Source organism: Ischnura elegans, chromosome 9 (genome assembly GCF_921293095.1).
Source record: "Ischnura elegans chromosome 9, ioIscEleg1.1, whole genome shotgun sequence".
Classification (NCBI taxonomy): domain Eukaryota; kingdom Metazoa; phylum Arthropoda; class Insecta; order Odonata; family Coenagrionidae; genus Ischnura; species Ischnura elegans.
Genome location: NC_060254.1, coordinates 85,309,466 through 85,334,137, shown reverse-complemented (window position 1 = coordinate 85,334,137; position 24,672 = coordinate 85,309,466). Strand labels below are relative to the sequence as shown.

Sequence of the window (24,672 nt, the reverse complement as noted above, 5' to 3'; positions counted from 1 at the left end):
ACTCGAAATAAAAACGAGTCGAGGGCACCTTAACACACAAGTTTCTGAGATATTAACTGGTATTACCGTTTTACTTGACGTTCAAATACGTTTATAAAATGAAACTACCAATACGGTCGGAAAAAATTTTTGGGGATTGAAATTCAAAACAACGAGGTAAAAATTTTAGTAAGAGCAATTTTAAAGAACATGGTTAAAAATTATTTGAATACTAATGAACTAAACAAAAAACCTTGCTATATTTCAACCAATTATTTGACGGACGGTTGACTTTTTTTGTGAAGGGTACCCTCACGGACAATGAAAACATGCCTGTATGTATGTAAAGGGTTCACGTATGTATGTGCCAAGGTCCACGGGTCGAATCTCAATATAACGTACAATTGGTCCAAAGTACTCAACAATTAAACTAAGTAGAGAAGATGGAAAAATATGCTATAAAAAATATCCTTCAATCTTGCATTTCAAGGCCGGGTCACATGAACATTTAGCTCTTAGTTACCCCCACCGCTTCCATGTCTTTTTTAACGATATCAACTTCAAGCTGCTCTGAATTAATTCTAAATGCTTTCATAAGGGGAATATTTTTCGTTGGAAGTTGCATTGCATCGAAACTGGAGCATCAACCCCGAAGAGGACTTCTCACCAACCAAGCGAAAATCCTGACAGACATAATTAACTAGCCAGCCACTGACGAATGATTGCGAATTGAATGACTGCGAAGCCATTTTTATTCCCATTGGTTTTATCAAATCACTCATGCAACACGATTATATACGCGAACGGTGTGGTAAAAATAAGAAACTACTTCATCCCTAGGGAAAAAAAGACACCTAATTCCCTGCGTACGAACATCCAAACGCAACATTCATGGAATTTTACATCACCGCGACACCCAACCATCGATTACTGCGCATCGTAAGGTAGGAGTCAGGGGGAACAAACAATGCTACTTCCGTTACTCACAAAATTTATTTTAATGAAAACCAGCCGCGGTTTCCTGCGTTTCAGGTCTTTCAAAAATTATGCATTCTTTGTAAAATTATGTATCGAATTCTATCCTAAAAGACCAACTTCCGGGAATTGAAGTCATTTATTTACTAGAATTACCCACCACAGTGTTGTAGCTCACGTTAATTTTTTTCGCATTATTTAGCATAAAATCAGAAGAACCAAGCGTGATACAGTGTAATTTTTCCATGTTGAAATAAACAATTGCAATTTCCCACGTTATAATAAACGTGGAAAATTGCAAGTGTTTAATTCAATCCAAATATTCCATCCGAATGGAAGGGCATCGCCTCTGAGGAAAGACATGAATAATAATTCCTGGGTCGACGTTGCACAATCCCTTCCACAGCTGTCAAATAACAAGTCTATAGACCAATCTACCTGTAAGGCGACACAAAATCCCGATAGAATCACGCTATATTTTGCACCAATGCGTAACTATTTCTTTTCATAAAGTACTTCATATACCAATCTTTCTGGTGGATTGTTCTAAATCTGCGGCCAAAGCGTAAATAAAATCAATACTATTTAACAATACGAAAAATATGAAATCGAAAGGGATCTAGAATTTCCAGGACACATCGCAAACACTGATCTGCATACAATACAAAAATAAATGGCATTCCTTAAGATGGCCATGGTAACCAAGGTCCTGTATAGAGTAAAGCTCAGTAGCGCAGAGGAACAGCGGCTCGAAAGCCCAAGGTCCACGGTTCGAATCTCAAAATAAATTAATTTTTCACATAGAAAATAAAGGGACCAATATTACCTCCTTAGGGCTCATTCCCAGACCAATCCTGGGAGATTTTATAATATGAGATGAACAAAACATCATGAAGGGGCGTAGGTTTCGCAAGGGAATATCCCCCCCCTGGCCAAACTGGTTTCATGAGATAGCCGACTCAAAAGTCACGCAGTCATAATTGCGAGAAGTGGACCATTGCTGCACCTTCGATGAGAGCTCTCCCACCGAACCTGCGAGTGCTGCACGGCGGCCTGTCTTCTTTCCACGTCACCGGACACGCGGGTTCTCCTTCGCGGGCCGTTCCCACAGCTAGCAGCGAACGCCCGCACCGAAGGGAAAGAGAACTCCGATAGGCGAAGCGTTTATCTCTCTCGTGCTTGGCTGACCGCCTTTTCCACCGATACACGCAGACATGGAAGGGAACAGTCCCGAACACGCTCCCACACCTGCTGCTCCTCTTCCTCAACCGACATGGCACGGTTGCGGGCGGAAAGAGACTGGATGCACCACAAGTGATTTCAGTCGAGAAGCAGCTCGCCCAGACATGTTTTCACAACTAAGGAAGGACAAAAAGCTAGCATTCGGTAGTAATGAGAAAGCTTATTTTCTATATTAATAGCATAAGGGTCATAGTGGAGCAGATATGCACGGAAATATTGTTCCCGCGACAGTTTTTCCAATATTTGATAAAAAATGAATATATTTCATGAATAGTGAATATTGGATATTGGTTATGGCATGAGAACTGTTCATTTTAAAAAGTAAGCACATTTCATTTACACTTTTTGAAGAACTTAAAATTCTAGAATATATAATAGTAACAAAAATAAAGAATACGTTTCTAATGCAAAATTAATTAGCATTACCACATTGGAAATTTTTCGTGTGCCTACACCGATGAGTAGTACGTATTAGCAATTAATTCTGACAGGCTTCACAAAAAGAGAGATTGAGGCGTGGAATAAGCACGCGCATTCTTACGTTCAGCAAAAAATACAAGTAATTCGTATTACCGATGACTATTTTCTCTAATTCTGCAGCACCGAGTGGTATTTAAAATACAATTGGATTTCCCACAATAGAAATTCGAGTGGGGAGCTACCACCCCCAGCACAGTTTTCAGAACTTGGGAATGGCTAAAAGTACAGGTATTAGTTTTCTTTCTCCTATGTATTCTACCTGCTTTAAATATTATCTGTTTATGACTATTTATAAGGCCATACGCCTATTGTAAAATAAATAAACACATAACTGCGCCAATGCCTAATAAGAGCTTTTTTGGATATCATTGGAGACCAATGAACCAAAAAAACAGGTTTTTTTTCTTCAAAAAACTATCGAGAAACTCGTATGCAAACGCACACGACAACGCTAAATTTTTACTAACATCACGGAAAATACACTTCCAGATACACTAGAGGAACAATATGAGACGAGTTTAAGAAGCATATGCCGTAACGGCGTCAAGTATACCCAAGGAAAAAAATATCAACAGGCAACACCTTCCAGGCTCCTAAGTGATCACAAATGGTATCTTTAATAGTTAATAGCAATTCCTACAAAATTTTCCTCTGAAGAAAATCATCTTTCATTCAACTAAAACCAACTATGCATCACTCCCTCCTACATGTATACCGGAAATATTTGGTTAAATCAGCCTCAGTCAAAGTTAACTATTCAAAGGCATACACTCAGCCTTATACGTAGGTACTCATTATATAGGTCGCACTAGAAGGTTTGTAAAACTTCTTATAACCCAGGACGCTCTCGTTGGCAATCAATACTTGTTTCCAACTGCTACGGGCCACATACGTTGGCGACACATTCGATTGGAGGTCAAGAATAAAAAAAAACATGCTTTTTACTTTTTCTTCGCCTCTTCGTTTGAATAAACTTCGTATTCCATGACCGTGAATGTATGTCGAGAACAATGCTCATCCAGCACGAGCAACACTGCGGCTAACCACAGGTTACAATGGTGCTCGTCGAGTATGTTTACAAACAAAAAAGCGGATGTTATTACAAGCCAAAAAAGTAGCATGAAGATAAGGGCTATTACTCGAGGAACTGCGGGTAAACCAGCCATCAACCATTGCGCGTGCGCAGACAAAAGATGGTCTCCTGCGTGAGAAAGACAGTACAATGCTCGGGAGTGTAGAAATGTCCCACTAATTACGTGATAATTGGACGCGAGAAAAGAAAGGACGCCTCCCTCCCAACCACCTCTTTTCAACTCGGAAGAATTACCCCTACCACCCGTGAAGGAGGGGGTCCTTTATACGCGAGTCATTTAACGCCAGACTCAAAGGCGTCTGGCAACACTGCCAACTGTTCAATGAGCGAGTCAATCCCCAGTCCACTTCCTACAGCTGTTCCGCCAATCCCAAACCCAATTGTGGTTATCACAAAGCCACAGAAGTAGCCGCTGCTTTTTTATTCCAAAGCGTCTATTGAGAAAAGCCCCACGCGATAATAAATAGTAGCACGAGTAAATTAACCTGGGAAGAGCCGCTCGTGGCGAAATAAAGCATGACTCATAAGAAAAAAATAAACAGAATTCCCGCTCGTACTTGAAGTGTGTGCGACGAGAGATAAAAATATTTAACGATCTGACAACCGAATAGGACGAAAAAAACAGCAGATACGGCTATCAAAATTAAATGTCGGAAATGCATTCGTAAAACAGGCGTGAATTTATCTGGGAAAAAACATGGGAGTAAGTCAACAGAGATTTCCCGATATCGTTAGAAACACAAATAAACAGACACTGCCATCACGACGTCCTCGTACAGGGACCGTTTAAAGTAGCTCATTCCCAGTAAGATTCGACTTTCCTATGTCCTGGATCACGGTAGCCAGTACACGAGGGAAATATGGGGAACATATCTCTGTGGTAAAATTGAGTTTTAATCAACTTCACTGCTCTAATACCGAGAATATTCTCCCATCATCCGTAATCGTATGGTGGCCTTAAATTATACGGATAAACTAAATATTATCTTATTTTTTGCTCGCAGTGCTAGTTTTCTGATAGAAAACGAAATGAAATCAGCCGTATTAAATAGTCTGAGGGGCAGAGAGAGAGAGAGAGACGGCAAGAAACTGTAGATCTAAACATGAGATGATTTTTTTTCAAATATATTGAAATCTATTCCCTGGCTCGTTTGAATCCACTTCATATCACCCAAAGAGATGGAGTTAGCTGTCCATATACACAGTATATTATACATTCTTCCAACAGATTTGCGTTCCTTGACTCATCGAACAGTCGGAGCTAGGATCCTCCGAAGATAGCACCTAGTTGAAAAAGGCTTAATAACAGAGTTAGAACGCGTGCAAAGAAGAGCTGCCAGCTATGTGAAAGGTCGTTACGATAGTCTTGTTAGTATAACTGACCTCTTAGATAAACTCGGATGGGAATCTCTGTCGCTCCGTAGATTGAAAAATAGACTAAACCTTTTAGGTAAATTCAAGAGCAGTGTCTTTTCTAACGAAGTTAACCATATCTTACGGACGCCAACATACTACGGAAGATCAGATCATATAAATAAAATAAGAGAGATAATTGCAGAACAGACAGATTCCGAACGTCATTTTTTCCACGATCAATAAGAGATTATAACGGCAGCAATAGAACTCGTAAATAGATTGCATGACTTGTAGTGTAGCATACTAACCTATGTAACACTTAATGCATGTTTCTTAATTTCTATTCTATATTCTATTTCTAACAGCATATAGAAGTATAGTTTGTTATTATACTTACGGGACGTTTTTTGGACGGTGTGGTGTGCATGTGGGAGTCCAAATGTATGCTGCATGCTGGTGATTGATCATCCCCCTGCCAAACACCCTAGAGGTGGCTCGCAGGGTATTAAGTAGATGTAGATGTAGTTAATTATGGTATGACACTTATTACATGATCAACACGGTCTACCTACGCTCAAACTTTTACTTAAGGCATTTATTATTATGCCTCAAGATAAATGGACCCTGACTACTTGCTATCCAAGAACAACTTTGTAACCCCACAATTAAATAAAATGGGAAGCAGGAAACTCCTCCACGTACACGAACCCATGAGGTTTGCTTCGAATGGAAAAAAATACACATTGATACGCTTCACGTACTGAATTTCCCGCAAACGTTCCCACGGCTTTCGATTTCTTCATCGGTCCTTCAATTTTTCTCAGACGTTCGCCCAGCTTCGCAAATTAAGCCGCCCTTCAAATAATTTCAACATTCAACCTCATTGCACAATATTCGCTCCATTTTCCGAATTAAATTTAAAAATCAAAAACTGGGCCACGCCCGAGGACTCACTGACGGTCGCCTAAGAATTTCCGAAGCACCGATGAATTGAAGAAATCAACTAACTGCTTGCAGTGCGCATTACAAAGTATTAGTGCAGCATTTCATTGACAAAGGGATGTTCTCTGATTTTACGCATGGTTTAGCGGCAAAGGCCAATCTCATCCGCTGAAATCGTGATCATTACCAATCGTGGTCCCTCAAATGACATGGAAAATTATAGGATTAGAATCAAACTATCAGCTCTTTTATGAGGAAAAAGAAGAAAAATACCTAAATGATGCATTGACTTCATTAAATAATCACAAGATTCACTTAATAAGATATTTAGTATTTACATGAATGCAATCATCCATAAGAACTCTCTTGAATTATGCAAAGTTATTAATTAGAACAACCTTACTGTCACTACCGAGACATGTATCAAGTGTACCACGGTAGCCACAAACGGAAATCTTTCACCCACAGCAACGTCAATACCTAGATTAAAAGTTAAAAATAAAAATTTTTTAACATCGGGAATGAATCAAAGAGATGTACCCTGAAAATGAGATGGATGGTGTTTAGAGTGGGAAGAGAGGATTATCCATTATCCATGGATGGCAGAGTTACATTCATGACAGGTTCACTGGTTCCACCATTTAGTTACGCAATGATCTGGGACGCTGCTTTTTGCTTTCTTTAAAACATCGGAATCGCACACGATAACGCCTTTTGAGTGGCTTAATTCGATCCAGTAACCTGAAAGCCTTCATGTAGAAAAAACGAGAGAGAATTCGAGTTCAAAGAAATACGATTTCCTTCATCCTGGTGTAATAAATTTATAACCTTGAAATTGTAGAAGTATGAAGTAAAAGCTGGGAAGACCTACGTAAAAGCGATGACGAACCCTCGCAACCAACTGACGGGAAGATTACTCAAGAAGGGCATTTACAGCCCATCAGCTCATAAAATAAGAAACTCAACAAACACAGAAGCAGCTAAATTTCGCAATCCTGTGAACGTTGCGAGACAAACTGAAACCTGAGCAGTCTTTTGTCCAGGAAAACGGCAATCATCATCGGCTATTATTGTGAAGACATACTTTCCGCAGCTGCACTCACAGCGACGCTTAAAAGAGGGAGGGAAAGGCAAAATCCCCACGACCCGGGGTAAAGAAAAACATATTTTTCTCACTTTCGAGAGGAACATATTTGTGACCGTGCCGAAAGGAATCTGACAAGATTCGAACTACATTTTTAAGTTAACTTTCCAAAGAAATGTTATTGTTATTATTACAATGGAGGATAGACGGCGAATGGTCAAAGAAAAAAAGTGGAGGACAAAGATTATAATTCGTAGCCCCACGGTCCACCTCGGATCTCGACTGCCCAGCTAAGTTCGCAAGACTTTATCAATCCTCTTTAGACTCGTAAAAGCTATAGGTAAGTCGCGCGTGATAAATATAAAAGCCCCTACCCTCCATCCTCCAATTTCAGTACAACAATGCGATACCCGGCGTCTATATTTGATTTTTCATCTATATTTAAAATATGTACTTACTACAAAGTGAATTATCTAGTGAATAAAATTTAAATCAATACTTCTTCTTGTCGTGAATCAGTATTTTATTGCAAAAATGTTGGAAGACATACAAGAAACTCGACAAAATTAAGTGCAATCAAAAACCCGAAACTATTGACCAATCAAATTTATTTTCACAAAAGAATACAAAAAGAATTTGTATCCACATGGAACGACTAGAATGATTGCTATAAATACGAAGGAAGCGAACTGGACAACCGCCTGGCTGCGTGGGAAAAATACAATCAGGAAGGCGAGATAAAAAGAGCTACATAGAGACGCACCTATAGATAATCATAAATACACAGGATATATTTAACGTGAACCACCTTATCCCTTACAAAGCCCTTTATACTTAAAACATCGGACAGGGTCGAGCGAAATGATCCATTACTAGCAGATTAAAAAAGCAGACGTAAATTTCAGACGAAAATATTGATTTCGTGCGGAATATGAGCTGTTATAACTAAAATAAATATTAGTCATTCCGAAAAGTAAAAATTAATTGACACGAACCATTACTAACCGCAAAACAGAAAGGAGAGCATGAGCCGGGAGTTCCTGGCACTTCACATGACATCCACCGAGAGAATATGATGATAAATATAACAAAGACTGTGCCTAATCTCATTTCAAAAGCAATCAAGAATTATTAATGAACAAATAACATGCATAAGGCTAACATCCTGAACGTAGTTTTCATTTATTAATAACATAAACGCTGAGAAATGCACAAGCGCAGATAAAATTCCATAAAATCTCGAGAACGAATAATAAATATAAAACCTATGCAAACATCATCATGACATCTAAAATAAAAAGGCATTCTGTTAGTTATGATCCAAAAAGAGCAGAAACAAACACATTTTATTCGAACAAATTGTGTGTTGAGCACTCACACGGTTTTCCTAAAGATAAAAATAGCCATTTAGGGTGGCGCGAAATGTACTTTTTTCTGTGATAGGGGAAACCTTTGCGAAAAATATTTCTAACGTGACACACCATTCTGAGACTAAAACAACCGCTAAATCTGTACAAGATTCATTCAAGTTGCGTAGCTTTATTTTTAAAATAAGTAAGAGTTACAGGAACAGATCACTTTGAATTGACGACGAATCGGAGGAATTAAATGGTAATACATCTGATGGACTAAAACAGTGTCTTCACATTTCTCTAGAAGTTTAAGGTTTAAAATAATTAGCGAAGAACATATACCCGTGCTGAATACCTTAGTCCTCATTTTAGTCGCAGTGACTAACATTCAACACAATTTTAACGAAAGAAATTTTTCGACTGCAATCCATTTCCAGGGGTGAAACAGCTAGGTCCGAAGGGAACAAAGGTTAGCTCACTGGGAGGGACAGGTACGGGGATTTCCAAAGATAGACGAATTTGAGAAGGTATTGAATAATTTTCTCTAGTCCTTCCCTGACACACACAGTAATGGTCAAAACGCTGACCAGGGAGAACTAAATGCTATTTTCACGAGTCCGTATCCATATAGCTAGCTACCTCTAGTAAGAACCAAGAAAAAAAGACCCATGCAGTGCTTTACGGAACACCTAAGAGCAAGAAGTCCGGGCATAGAGCCCGTAAAACCAGCACAAAAGGCGACACACCAATTAGAAAAGCCATTTTCTCCACCAAGAGCCTTAACGAAATGGTCATAGAGCGTCCGAGGGAAGAAAAGAAAACTTTAAACTTTCGCAAGGTCCCCTCATTAGTGACGGTTGACAGGAAAAGGGTTATCATGCCCCACCTACAGATAACAAAAGGCGCGTGGAGAAAGGTGGAAACAATATAAAATCAAGTGGAAACGTTTCCATAGGACTGAACGAAAAAGAAAGAAATGAAAAACTATTTTTTCCTGAACTTAAATGAAGACGAAAAAAATAATTTCTGTAGAAAAAAAAAAAAGAATGAAAAATAGAGGCAATAATAGGCAAGATATATTTTGGTAAATTCGATTGAAATTAAGGAAATAATTTCGAGTGCCTTCATCAATCAACAAGGTTTTGAATTGTTCTTCAAATCGGGCTATCGTATTCAACAGTTAGTTTAATCAGTTGGGTCCGGAAAGGCAAGATAATACAGACTTCGCCTGAATAGTCTCTACTTCGGGTAGCCGCTCAGTGCAATCCCAAAATCCTCGCTAATCATTTCGAGGCCTTCACGAGTAAGGCCCCAAGGTTTCGAATGCAATTTCAAGCACGTTCCGAACATATTTCGGACAAGGTAAGGGCTCCTATATCGACGATTCTTCCTATCCTTGAGCGAAAGCCAAAACCGAAATCTGGTTCTCCTCCTCACTATTTCCACACTCCCGAATGCGGGCGGAGTTGCATCAACGCAGTGCACCTTGAAGTGCTTGGAAATGTCCTTCGCCTTCCGCGGAAAGCCACACCTGTTTCCGAGGAAAAAGGAGACACCCACAAAAGAGGCAAATCCAAAACCTTTTTGGGTCCAAATCTGATAAGATTCGCAGAGGAGTTCAGGACGTGTTTACTTAGGAGGCCTGGGACACCCTGCTACGTAGCGTTGCCAAAGGGAGGGGGTGTAGGGGACAGATGCCCTTCAGACAGTTCTTTGTTGCCTTCAGAGGATTTTTAGCGAAGGAAACGATCGCCTCCACGGAGTGAGTCCGCTGGACGGAGTTAGGCAGTTGAATTCTACTCCAACTGAAACCATGAAACACGGAAAGAAATGTTTTTTTGTCTCAGCAATTGCAAATTAGTTGCAAACTGTGCAAAATACGACATATATCGGAGTTCACAAGCGGGGAATCTCGACGGAGACGGAAGAAGTTAAAATCCAGGAAGCAGTTGTTATTCAATTCAGTTCTAAAACTTTTTCGCGTGATTTAGAGAGCGAATTACTATGAAAAACGATAAGTAAAGGAGCTATACTGCCTTATCTGGTAGAGTTGTAAAATTATGGGATAAAAGGACCTTTCTACATCAAGCGACCATACTCGAACTCTGATTCACTATGCACAATCATCATTGCCGTAAAAGCCTTACCTCGTTTGTAAACAATGGTCTATGTTTCCCAAGAACAACCGCCTATTAATTTACAATGAAGAACCTTGATATATTCCTGAATTGATAAACTACCAAAAGTGTAAATATTGAATGCAAGGAAGACAAACACACAAAGTTGGTATCTGAAGTTGCTGCTAGACGAAAGGTTAAAAACTACAGGTCCGTGGGACCCAGTGAGTAGCTAATTGTATGTTCAACACGCATTTGGGGAGGATGTTTATAATTAACGACCCCGACCTCCCTTTCCCGCCTGTCGCCCTCAGCTCGAAACCCAGCCGTGTCCACATGTCAATGCTCCGTTCGGCATCTCATCATTCAACCGCCACCAGACGAAGACGATGGGGGAGTCGGGAGGCAGGAAGTGCAGGAAGATGAGCGAGTACCCAAAAGGGGACTGCCAAACCTTTCCATTTCAGGCGATCCGACGAAATCCCATCCGCTCCTCCACTTTTCAGGGAGTTGCCGCCGCCGCCTCCCGGATGAATATCTGCTCGTATACGGCTTCGAAATGGAATGGAAGCAAAAACAAACCGAGACCATGGGAAAATTATCGGCCGAGACGAAACTTCCCCCAGTCCACAACGCACGTAGAGTTCCACTGAAAGTCTCAGGCTCTAAAGGAGGCTGGTCCGAGAAACCAAGTTCATACCATTCTCATGAAAATTCATCAGAATTCGATTTTTTTTACTGAACCGCAACGACTGAAAACCCAAAAAAATACGTATTTAACTCCACATTTTCTGGAAATTGCATTGAAAATACGAAATTTGAATACTGTTACCATGGGCAAAACTTATAATAAGTAAGAAAAAACGATGATTAATGCTAGAATATACAACGTTTTGACCAAAAATTAATATATTTTTCGGAACACCATAAAATCGATAAAAGTAAAACTTAGCCCATGAAATAATCATATCCACGCATGGCAAATATACGATATGAATAACTTTGAAGCAGAACTCTCCCAGATATTAATAAAGATGTTAAGAACAATTTCCTGATAATATTACGTCAATAGATATACCGATAGCAAACGACCAAAAACCACTCAGTGGTTTCTTACGTGAAATTTCATTTCCTCCTGCTATAACGGAGGCTTTTAGTCATCGCCTCGAATTTGAGTATATTTAGTATTCGGCGTGCCGTAAAACAAGAAAAAATCCACTCGGAAATAAATTTTTGGACTACGTATAACAGATCGACCTCGAAAAATGCCCATATCCGGAGCAATGACTGAAACCGTTTGCTAAGCTCATCAATTACTTAAGGTTAACGAAGACATATTTTGACACACTTCATCAAGTTTGCGAGTTCTGAACATTTGAAGTGGAAAAAGATGGTTACGGTACATAAAACCGGCGTTTTGCTTTGCTGAAATAAAAACCAAGTTTAACCAGTTGCCATTTCTTATGTCAGCATTCCATTTCCCTGACAGGAAATAACTTAATCATAAGAATTTCCTTATAGATTACCATAAAAGATTTGACAAAAAAACGCCTTCGTTGGCCGTTGGTAGGAATTCAAACACTTACAACTCTACTTGTCAGTAACCACCGCAGTTGAGTTTTCTCAAGGTTTTCATTGGCTTATAGAAATAAGGCGTTAAAACGGTAGCTTTAAAGTAAAGGTGTAAAATACCTTCCTTAATGGGCACCTAAAATATTGCATACGGAACATACATTCTTTGGGAACACTTAATTGTGAAAAAATGAAGATGTACGAGAAATATCGCATCGAAATGACGACGAAATCAAATACTTCTAGATGAGATTGCAATGTTGAAATTTTTTAAGGAACGCTTTGCCCGGTAGGTACCTGACCAGAGTTTCACATGCCCTTACCACTACGTTAAGAGGACGCCTCGACCGGTCCACTTTCCTTATGTATTACTAGTTTAAAACAATGTATAATTTAGAATTTTGATGCATGTAAATTAGACCCAGCTATTATTCGCTTCCAAATAAAATATGATAATTTTACCTCAAAATCTTCTCTGATATATTGATTTAACTTGATACAAATGTTAAAAATGGTCAATATCGCATGTGATGGACGTATTACAGATGATAGCCTTAGTTTTAAACTAGTTAAAGGTCAGGCAGGAAGACAAAATACGACCGGTCTAGCGGGCGTGAGACATTTTCTTGACGTAATATCCTGAGATGAGAGGCACGGCAGACAAACCAATCGAACCCGCGAACTTCGAAGACGAAGGACTAGCGCATCGGGCTGCTTCGTGCGACCACACCTTCGTGCATGCCTTAGCGGTTGAATGAAGACGAGCAGCTTGCAGGCAACCGCCGAGCGCTAGGGCAGCGGAAGGCGCACGTAGGGCGGGGGAATGTTGTACGGTATTTCTGTTTGACTTTCGTCCGATGAGTCCGTCCGGGATTGTGACCATAAGCGGAATAGAGAGTCGTGTCGAGGAGGAGGAAGGAGGGGGGTCCATTAGAAGAATAAGGACGACGCGGCCATCTGGCTAACGGAGGAGGGCCTGCGGGGGGCAGAGGTGTCGAGGAGTGGGGGAGGAGGCGGAGGGGCAGGGAGTCGGAAGGGAGAGAGATGAGCAGGCCCGAGATGGATTGGGAAGGTGCCAGTGCAGCGTGGTCACTCAAATATTCCGAATTGCCCAGGTTCAGTGATTAATATGACGCATCACTCCCGATCAACCTGCCAATATTTAGTGACGCATCGTTAACGTAAATATTACGCAATCACTTCGCAATATTCAGGGAACTTCGAGTTAATCCTTATAGATATTTTAAATTTTATACATCAAGTCTCCACGCTTCACTAGGTGGAACCGCATATCTATAGTGCGAAATAACTCACTTCGTAATGTTCCGCAAAACTTTATCATTCCGACCCTGGGTTTCAACCGCACGATAGTCATTATCAAGGTTCCTTGTATTGATTACATTGGTATTATCATCACCTTGATAATGACTATCTATTAGTTGAAACCGATGGTCATAATAATTAAGTCTTGAAGAACGTTATCAAGTGAGTTATTTCGCACTATTTTAAATTTTAGCCCAATAACAGAATGACGGTAACATGTTGAAACCAACGTTAGTTTATGTTTGCTTAAAGAGGGAAATATTACTGACATTGGGGTTTTCCTTCATCGTCATGATTGAAAAATTCTGCAAGGTAAAGCTTAAGCCTATTTTTTTATCTCAGTGCTTTTTAGATGTAAAATATTAACATTTGAGAGCTTGCTTGCATCCGAAGCATGCTTATGAGGATCTGCTCTATCCTTCCAGAGAATTTCGAAATCATATTATGAATTATAAACAAGCAATTCACCATCAAAATGGTAATATGGCCAGATTCTACAATAGGAGGCTACTGGCTATATTTTTTCGACAAGGTTCTGACTGTCATCCAGGGCAAATATGGTACATATGGAAAACATCTATTTGAAGAAAGATTCAAATGAAAAACTGTTTTCCCTGAATTTTAGAGGATATACGAAGTAGCAAACTGATTATAGCAACTTAAACTTTCCTTTGCCATAAATAAAACAATATACAGAGATAAAACTACCCCATGCCCCGAGACCTGATTCTGGATCCGTCACTAGAAGAGGAAAAGAATACGTTGTATTTGGTCGAAATTCTACCGAATACTTCAAGTATACCTTCATTATAACAAACTATAGCCTAGAAATTGATAGCTTTCATAAGACGGTGTTAATATTATAACACTAATATAAAAGTAATCAATAAATCCATCGCATATTATTTAAATAGCCACTACGATATTAACTGCATACTAAAAAATATCCAAAGATGGTGCCTTTAATTGCGAGGTAAGTTCACCGGTCCTTTCCGGTCCACAAAAATCATTCACGCAAACATACATACGTATCGTGTAAACAGGGCTTTAAAACTGGCTAAGCTCGGAAAGTTTTCTTCGTTTGATAAGGTATAAATAATCCCAATTTAAGCCAAGCGCTACCAGCTAGCAGGGTACTCTGCTACCTGCTAGCATCCTGCGTCGTATCAGCGCTCAAAGCCTCGCCCCAAGGTCACCTCACTTGCAGCAGCGGGAACCAGAACGACGTCACACGGAGTTTTCCCAGCATTCCTGCTTAGCCGTCGCGTTTTCGCGCGCTTGAAAATTCTCACTTTTCATTTAATCGCGAAAAATAGATATCGTAATTTAAAAATCTAAAAGCGTGAAATACAAACAAAATAAGGAGTAACAATCTTTCGATTTAGGCAATAAAAAAATAATAGGAAACCAATCTATTTGACAGGAAAGTTCGTTGGCAAGAAACATTCGTTACACAGGTTAACGTGACCAACGGCATCAAGTCCAGGATATAGAAAAACAAAAGAAACTAAATCCTCCCTGGAACACAACCGACACGCTCCTAAAGACGCGGAAGGATAGCGTCAACATTTGATCAACAAAAACCGGTGGCGAAAAACTGGTCTCTCACATGCTTTCAGACAAAATAAACGCATATCTTATAGCAGAAATAAAATAAATTAAATGGCATCATCTCTGGCCACAACCAGAAAAAGTTTTTTTTACCAGAAACTAAATTATGCTAAGTTACTTTTCACACTATTTAAGTATTGATGAACATGATTTAGGTAAGTATGGATTACAATTATCAAGGCCATAAAATATAATGTAATTGCAGAGATAGAGTTACTTAGTTTATTGTGAATGATGCGCAGGGTTATGAAAGAGATACTTATAATAATATTATAATTATCTCTTTCAAATTAGTATTATCAAAAATTTGATGGATTTCCTGTTTGTGTCAATATATCAAAGTAAGAATATTTGAAAGTTTGCTATTAAATATAGAGGGACGGGAATTTCCCTCCCAGCCCATACCGGCCACCAATATATCTCTCCTACTTCTTACTCACCACTCCTTAGCCGAGTAGACGAACGCAACAGAGTATCATTTCGGCAGCTCAGCAGCAGCTATTGAGCTATTGTGGGCTAATAAATACCCTCACCCCACCCACTTGGACTGATTAAGGGCGCGTTCCGTAATTCACTGGCAGTACTGCTACTGCTGCTGCAAAACGGAACGGAAAACAGTACTGCCACTGTAAGCAAGACAGTGATTTCGGAACGGTCAACAGTAGCTGCCGTTGATAATTTCGCGGGAAATAATGAATCGTGCAAATGCCACTTTCAAAGTAAATTCAATATGTAAGTTGCAAGCATGAAACTTCGAAATTGATGTATTGCAGCCTAAAGAAATACTTTTTAAATATCGATTGCAATCTAGGAGAGTCACGTAAGACCTGTAAAATTAAAAGTACTTCAATCTCAGGTTGAAAATGCCTTCCATTGTTAGGTTTTCAGTACGCAAACATTATCAAGAACAATTTACAAGTCACCGATGCAGGATTTAATTAGCCTGCCCCTCAACATTCATGATTGAAGAAAAGTTAAAGACAATATATGCTTTACTACACATCATATTTCGTACTTCATGCACTGACGCAAAATAAGCGAGTATGCTGAAACTCAAGCAGACGAAAACATGAGTACAGTGATAGGGTAGAAGAATGTCAAGGGAGACGAATTTCCAACGTACAGTTAAAATTGCGTGTGCCACTTCCTAGAATATGCTTACGTATTTAACGGTATGGCATAGAACAAGAAAGTCGCATCGCATTGATGATAGAAATCAAGAAAGTTTATGCATACATTTCTGTAATGATACACATACATGCGTGGAAAACGTAATTTTAATTATAGTTTCTTGCGTTGAAGTTTTCTGGGATTACTTCTTATCTACAATTGGAGTTAACGATAATTATTCAAGACACCATCGGTAAATCACACGAAATTAGCAAACCAAATGTTTCATATGGGTATACAGAAATTCATTCGCGCACAACACTGGCCATTTTCACATCCAATGTATATTTATGAGTGGAAGTTATTTTTCTCGGTTTACTTGAATATATTCTGAATTATGTCCATTATATTTCACTTACTTGCGTACTATACTACGTATAGCGTTCTATTTGTTTTGTATGTGTTTTACAAGGCGTTTGTTGTGTTCCAAAAACAGGTGAACATCGGCTTGCGTCTGCTTACTGCCGCTGCTCCTGCCCAAGGCAAGAGGGTTTTCTCGAGGGTAAAGCACCTTCATTCTCGGGCAATTTTTTTAGGAATTGTCAGCAAGAACGATGCCAAATAGAGTCACGATTTACCATCGCTTTAACAATTTTTCACAAAAATCATATTCCATTAGGCTTTAAAGATTAATAGGAGTAATTTAAGACCTGAATTATCTTCGTCAAAAGTAAGACAACATCGTTATATTTCTATTTTACACTGTAAATAGAATGTATCCAGAAACGATGGATTACATTTAACTTTGACTGGACCAATAATTCAAAGAAGACAGCAAAGCAGCCTGATTTACCATTAGCCCCCAAAAAATCCACTTTCTCGGTTGCTGAACACTTCACGAACCCTACTTTTAAAAAGCAGATATTCGAGTTTTTCAGTCACTCGAAGTAGATAATATACATGGATAAAAACATTTTATTACCCTTTCTACTTATTCTTTAGTGGCAGTGAAGAGATAACTCAGGCATTTATTATAACTTGCATCTTCTCGCGCGCGCAATGACTATACGAAAACACACCGCCAAGTTAAAATTTTACCGCCAATCGTCTGCTTACTGCCGCTACTGCTGCTCTCGGCTTGCAGTAGCCGCAGTAGAGTTCACCGTAGGGAACGTCATCAAACGGCTGACGTCATCCGTTACTGCACCGTACTGCCAGTTGATTTCGGAACGGTTTGGCAGCACTGACAGTACTGCCAGTGAATTTCGGAACGCGCCCTAATTCGAGCAAACGATCGAGGGACGAGCGGGTGGTCCCCTTGAGAGGTCCGCATGTCGTCCAAGAGAAGAACTCGGCGTACGCACTCGACGACAGCTATAATACCTATGATTCCAGGCGCTTCCCCTCTGACCTTGACGGCGATTAACTGATGACCCACCTCTCGGAAAAGGAGGGACCCCCGAAGGCGACCATGAGGGGAGCGGCCACGGGAAATCCTCGCCGCATGCAAATGGACTCAGACCAACGGGCGGAGCGGACGGAGAGGAAAAAAAAATGATGGCTACGGGCGGGTGAACGCACGGCGACGCCAACACACACACGCAGCCATGCGTGCAGACGCGAGAGCGCGTGAATGGGCATCGCCCGCTCCGCTTCGGGCACTGTAAACCACTACGCTCTTACACTCACGGTAAAGGAGCCCACTTGGGAGAAGCGGCGAGAGGATGGGGACGGAAACGTTCGAAACACGCACCATTCCCGCTCGACCGGTCGTTTTTTTGTGACACATGGCTGGCTATGAACTTACGCATCATCATGTATTTTCAGGGAATAGAGAGTAGACCCAGTAGTTATAAGAAACTAGGATGTAAATGTAAAGGAGACTTCGTTGCCTTCCACAGATTTATTTCGTCCGTACATGTTTCGAACCATAGAGGTCATTATCAAGAACCTAATATGACCTGTAGGTACTTGATAATGGGTACTTGACAATAACCTCTATGGTTCGAAACATGTCGTACGGACGAAATAAATCAGTGGAAAGCAACGAAGTCTCCTTTTCATTTTCGTGAATTAATTTCCACATAGTTGAGCCTAATACAATTGAACGAAGAAACTAGGATGTACAGGGTGCGGCAAAATAACTTCCTTTCTTGAAATGTACGCCATTTATTTCTTTGATATCGTAGCGGAACGCTAGTGGCCTTTATTGCGAGGCTTGACTATAAAGTTTTGTTCCCATAAAAGTTTAATTTCCATCATTCGTTGGGACAGTGAATAGCGTGCGGGGGCCGTTGCGGCATATTTTTCGAGCACTTGTCACGGCGCCTCATCTCAATTAGGTGCGATTTGGGGTGGCCAGCCTGCTCTTCGGATTTGTTCCCTTGAAACTCTTCTCCGTGTTTTTTTTTTAATCCCGTCCAATGGCCCCACAAGCTCAGAAGACCAACATCCTGGGAAATACTGCTAACATAACCCCCGCTATGCTGGCAACAGTTATGACAAACTCCCCGCACTCTGTTTACAAAATGTATGGAGAATGGGGGACATCACGTACCTGATTTGATATTCAAAACTGTGGAAAACAGAACTTTAGGCATGCGCCTTAAATTATAAAAAACAAATAAAAAAATTCTGATTCACAATGAGTTCTGTTTATGTTTGAAAAAAGGAAGTAAGTTGCATAACAAGAATAGGAGAAAAAAGGGAAATGCGAAGCTCCATAAACCATAGAAGAACCCTGTTAACAGGCAATGCCGTAAGTCTAGGCCCTGGAGGGAAAATATTTTGGGTGGGGGGCTATTCACCTGCAGAAGAGTTAAATAGGTGGGGGTTAAGTGGAGGGTGCACGCTTTAAAACTCTCTATCTAAAAATCATTACGCCCCGGTCACATCAAGTAACTGAAGAAAATAGTTCGAAAAAGGGAGAAATGAGATACATAACCATTTTGAAAATGTCATTCTACGTGTAACTTGAGAAAAAAGCGTAAGTTGTAACAAATGATTGATCACGGAAAAAAAACAATAAGGCCAATTTAATGGGAGTGATGTGGTCCCAGCAGCGCCATTCACAACAACAGAACCTGACATTAATTCGATGCTGAGAGCGGGAAAATAGTGTCAGGCTTTCCCAACAACTTAATCAGCATAGTTCCACCAGCAAATACTTCTTGACAGCTGGATATAACTTAACTTTCTTCTACTTACAGCCAGGTCTTCACCCCTACCACTCTTAGCTAGGAAGCTCAACCCCTTCCCCCCCCCCATAAGCACAGCTGCTGTCTCCATATCGGCAGCGAAAAAATTTAAAATTGTTTACACTAATAAATAAATCCTCTTCTTAAATAATCCCTACTCTTATGAAGTCATAAAAAAGATGACTGCTCGGGTGCTACACCGGGTAATCTCCTCCATGCTTGTTAACGGTCTGCCCCGAGGATAGAGTATCCCGAAGACACGTATCCTGAAACGTCGGTAACAATGGATGTAATAACGCGGTGGAGAACCTGAGCAGCCATCACTACCAGCATAAGCCGGGAAAGCATCAGATATAATTCAGGATAATCCATTCAGTTTTTATTCCTAGAAACAATTAAAACAATATCGTAAAATTATGAAAATTAAACAGGAAATCGAGATGTATACCTCCCACCAAATAAGAAGAAGCATTACATGTATAATATGGTAACGTTTAATCGTCATTATTTTTATCCTGCCCATCCGGATAAACAGTAAAAATACGATACAGATGCCACGCGGTCAAATTATGGTACGCTAATACTAATCCAACTATTAGGTGAATGTTGGCAAAGGCGGATGAAATGGGGATTAAATTCGTTGCTCTTCTCATTTTAGCCGGACGTCCTATTCACAACTTGGTAGCAAACTCTACCAGTATCACACGCCACATTGACGTACCTCACTTGACATCATGAACGCCTAAGTTGATATGGAAACTTATTCGCTGCCGGGGTAACAATAAATTAATAATTTGCCTGATGTGACCGTTCGGGTGGAATTTACACTAACAAAATTAGGTTTTTTCCAGTACTCGAGGAGTCCGTTCATTATGTTTGGTCTGAAAACGTCTATTATAAATTAATATGTCGTATTGCAATACTCCCCCCGTCTAACATACAAAAAGCTGCTCGTATAGGATATCAAGTAAATAAAGATGCAACGTAATATACGTTAAATTTATAACCTAACACCAAAGTTACCTAAATGTTATCACACTCAGTCAGCATAGAAGTACTACCTTATCCCCTCACAAAGATGATACGAAATAATTATGAGTAGCCAATATTCAAATAATAATTTTCTTTGACTGATTTTCTTTTTGTGTGCAGACAATGAGCAAGAAGAAGTTGAAAAAGGAACACCCGTGAAACCAAACACGACTCAAAGGTAAGATGAGACAGCGAGACAGTGACGCTATGATTGAACTTGACCTACAGAGAGGAGAAGATACATCAAGGATCTCTTTAGCACGTCCTCATAGACACAACGACTGGCGCAAAACAGCTTCAGCAGAAAATATCAACGATTCGTGCTTTCAGATTAAATGACGCACAAATTCGTCTAATTACAAACGGCGAGTTATAGTTGGCACGGGATCCGAAAAGGTACTCAGACGGAAAGAACATTGAAAATAATCTTTTCAATGGAAAAATGAATGCCTAATCTATAACAACCATTATTGATCCAAATCGCTTCGGCAAAGGAAATTAGGTTACCCTAGTTAAATTATTTACCATTACCTTTTATCACCAGCAAAAGCCCATGCATCTTCTACGAAATTCAAGTATCCATTAATCAGATAAATGCAAAGACTGCACACCCCACTTGGCCACACATGTTTTACTCTCCTCGTAGCACAGCGGAAAACGGTGTTTGAATCGGTAGTGTAATATCCTAGTACTTTGGCATAGCAAGTGGAGGAGAATGGTTATTATTATATACCCTAAAGAATCCGCCGCCTACGGCTACAAAGGTGTGTCTGGCTCCCCTGCTCCTAGGGGTTGTATGATGAATACTGACTACGCCTATTACCCATGTCGTGCCAGGACTGAAGAATGAAACCAATACCTTTATCCCTGAAAACTACGATAATGATACTAAGTGCCATTTGAACAACTAAATAACCGACTAAAAGGCCGTTGACGCAGACGCCGCCACTCCCATCACTTGAATTTTTCCTATTATTTATTACGGTATTCTACCGATTAAGGTAGGTTTCCATGGAGTATTAAAGGAGTGATTTCTACGTCCACTATTTTTTCTCTGGACAAGCAATTATTCACGAAGAAACACATCAAACAATCAGCTCCCTTGAAAAATAATATTTTTTGTCCATTACTCATGAGGGTAGGTAGACAAAATGTTAAATGATTTCGCCAGGCAACCTATACGGAAAAGCAGACTATCAACCTCTATCCCTCTCAAAACATTACGAAAACAGACAATAAGTACCTAATTACCTACCTAATTAGGTAATAATTGTCTATTATTATTGTGTATATTAATTAGTACCTAATTGCATAATAAAATAAAAATCCATAAACGAAAATAGATAAACGTGGATTACAGATCAGAGCACTGATTACGACAAGAGCAATTTTTAATTTCTTCATTTCCTCTGAAAAGAGTTCCGTGCACGGTAAATGTAATGTAAAGTATAATATTTTTGTGGTCTCCGCAGCATTAATTGATTCCCGAAGAGATTATCAGACTTCCTTCCTAGCTAGTGTCTAGAGGCGACCACAGTTTCTACAGCCACTCATTCAGCATCTTCATTTCATAAGCATACTACTTTTTGCCATCCCCTACAACGCTGATTACTATGTCCGGTAGAGCGAGTGTTCCCAGCGCATCATGGCGTGATTTACGAACAGAAGATTCGAAAATAAATATCTGCACCAACAAGACGAAATCCGCTTGTTTCCATTTGAGAACTCAAAACATCTACAGCCTCTATCACATTCGGCCACTTTCACCGCGCACCAGGAATCTGATATTTTGGGAGTGCCTATTTATTTTCATCTGGCACTCCACCTCACCCTCAAACATCGCATTTCGGACCGCCTTGAAAAGGGTCAAAAGTAGGAAGTAACAAACCTACGGAAGTGTGTCCGTATTAACGACACGCGTTACCTAAACCTCTGCGTCTGTAACAGAAAAACAAGAAATTGAACTAGCCGCCTAAAACGGTCCACTCCACCATTAAGGTGTCAATGTCAGCTGGAAACATTTACAGGATAGAAAAATGTTTCCAGCGGTGAAAGGCACTGCGACACCACTAAGAAAGACCATGCACTTGAGATGCTTCTAAAACGCGTTAAGTCTCAACTTATGGTCGAAACACGGCAACACAAAATCAGCACACATAAGAACGTATATCGACAGCTAAACATGATTGTGCTAACTTTCCGCGGCGTACAAATTACAGCCAAGCACTGGTCATCCGGCTGAAAAGTGAGGAAACCCTTTTTATCGACGTGGATAGCCGAAGAACACCTAAAAATACCCTGCTTAAGGAAGAAATGGATTACAAAATATTTCAGCACTGAACAGTAAACTGAGTCATTGGTAATTCATTTTTAGGAGACTTTCGAAACTAAATATTCATTTTCAGTTCTCAATGTCGATTGACTGAGTAGCATCAGTTCGCTGCGTTAAAAATGTAGTTGTAACCCATGAACAACCGTTTTAAAACTTGGAAACCCTAAGCGTGAAAGTTTTTTCCTAAAAAGGCACCGCTAGTATCTGCTTGAAAGAGCCCTGTACAAAATGAACTTAGACAAAAACAGGGTCTTTTCGGCCCTCTTAATTCGAATTAATGAAATTAGCTCAAAATAACTTAAGTCGGATATGAAAAATTAATCAAGCTCAGGGGGCCGATAGTGAAATAGTTCTGCGTTACCACGAAATAAATCACCCTTTTTCGAAGCTTCATTTTTTATTTCAAGTGATATTTACCCTCCTACGAAGTCAAAAGGTGGATGCAAGGGAACAATACAATTTAACGTGGGGTTTCGGTCTTTTTGTGGCTGTTCGTATTTGAGTACAAGATCTTTGTAACTCCTTCAAGAGAAATGTGAAGAAATTGATATCTTTACCGAGAGAAGTAATCAACACAAAAATTTGGCTTCGCGAAAATTGAGACAATATCACAAATTCTTCAAAGAATATTCTTTCATTGAGCCTGATTAATTCCTCTATCAAAGAATCTAATCTAGCCCATATAGCTGCACTACCAGATAACAATAGCAGATCTACACATTTCGCAATCGTCTACCCTATAGATATTGACGATTTTTTTTCGACCCAATTGAACATGCCAAACACACATACTAATATGTAGCAATGGTTGAGTCAATACTCCGCGGTGACCAATGCGCAGCGTGTTTATTCGATAATCACATGGCGATTAGAGCTCCAACAGCGAAACCAAGCATTACAACTAAGAATTGAATATCGTATTTTCTATCCCCTTACCTAAGACCGTGCCCCTTACCAATACTTCGTGCCAAATGCTCCGCCGTTACTGCAAAAGTCTCACCACAAGGCTTTGTTTATTACCAAAGGGAACGCAATTTTTTGAGCAGCTACATCCGCCAAAAAATATACCTCATTGCAGAGGCAGAGAAAAGGCAACATGCCCCATACAGGCATACGAAAGGAGTAGAAAGAAAAACACACAGAAAGACCCCTTCCAGGCATGCAATCTCCAACCGATGACCAACCTTACTCAATGAAATAATTATCACCATTGCCAACACATTTATAATCCTAGACAAAAACGAACATCAATTACATCGCCCAGGCGGATTGCCATGATTACCCACTTCTAGGGAAAGACTTCTGGAACACAACTGGATACACTAGGGCAAAAAAATGATAAACACGGTGGGTATACTCTTCAGGATACTGGTTTAATTATAACATAAATCACCGCCTTCGGGTGGATGAAATTATCGACAAACGGATTCCATTTAGGAGATTCTCTATTTTCCAAATTGTGGTTCCATGGGTGTATACATTAGACGTGCATTAATGAGAAAGCGTCTTTAATTCACTTCAACAGTTCAACGGAATATGATCTATAAATGAAAACGTGCTAAATCAAAGTAGTAAGCAATACACAAAAATAGATATGTAGATGCAATTTTAGCCATTCCAGCTAGCTACAATAGTCCTATAAACCTCAAAATGCGTTACGTTCAATATCTGGTAATCCCAACGCGAAGCACGTATATTTTAAACTCAAATAGTTATTTGGGAGCAATGAGAACCACTGATAAGGAAAAATACATATTCCTGTACTTTTCAGTCCCACGAGTATAAGGGCTTCCGTCATACAAGGAATTGCATGTTCTAGAGGAATAAGTTCACATCAACCGAAAGGAAAAACGTTGATATTAAGTCAAATCTGTT

General features: G+C 39.9%; 1 protein-coding gene across 1 annotated transcript in view; it reads right to left on the bottom strand.

Annotated features, from left to right (window-relative positions):
• The window catches only part of LOC124164856 (ADP-ribosylation factor-like protein 4C), a 109,084-nt gene that overhangs the window by 83,404 nt on the left and 1,008 nt on the right, over window positions 1-24,672 (bottom strand). The window lies entirely within an intron of this gene.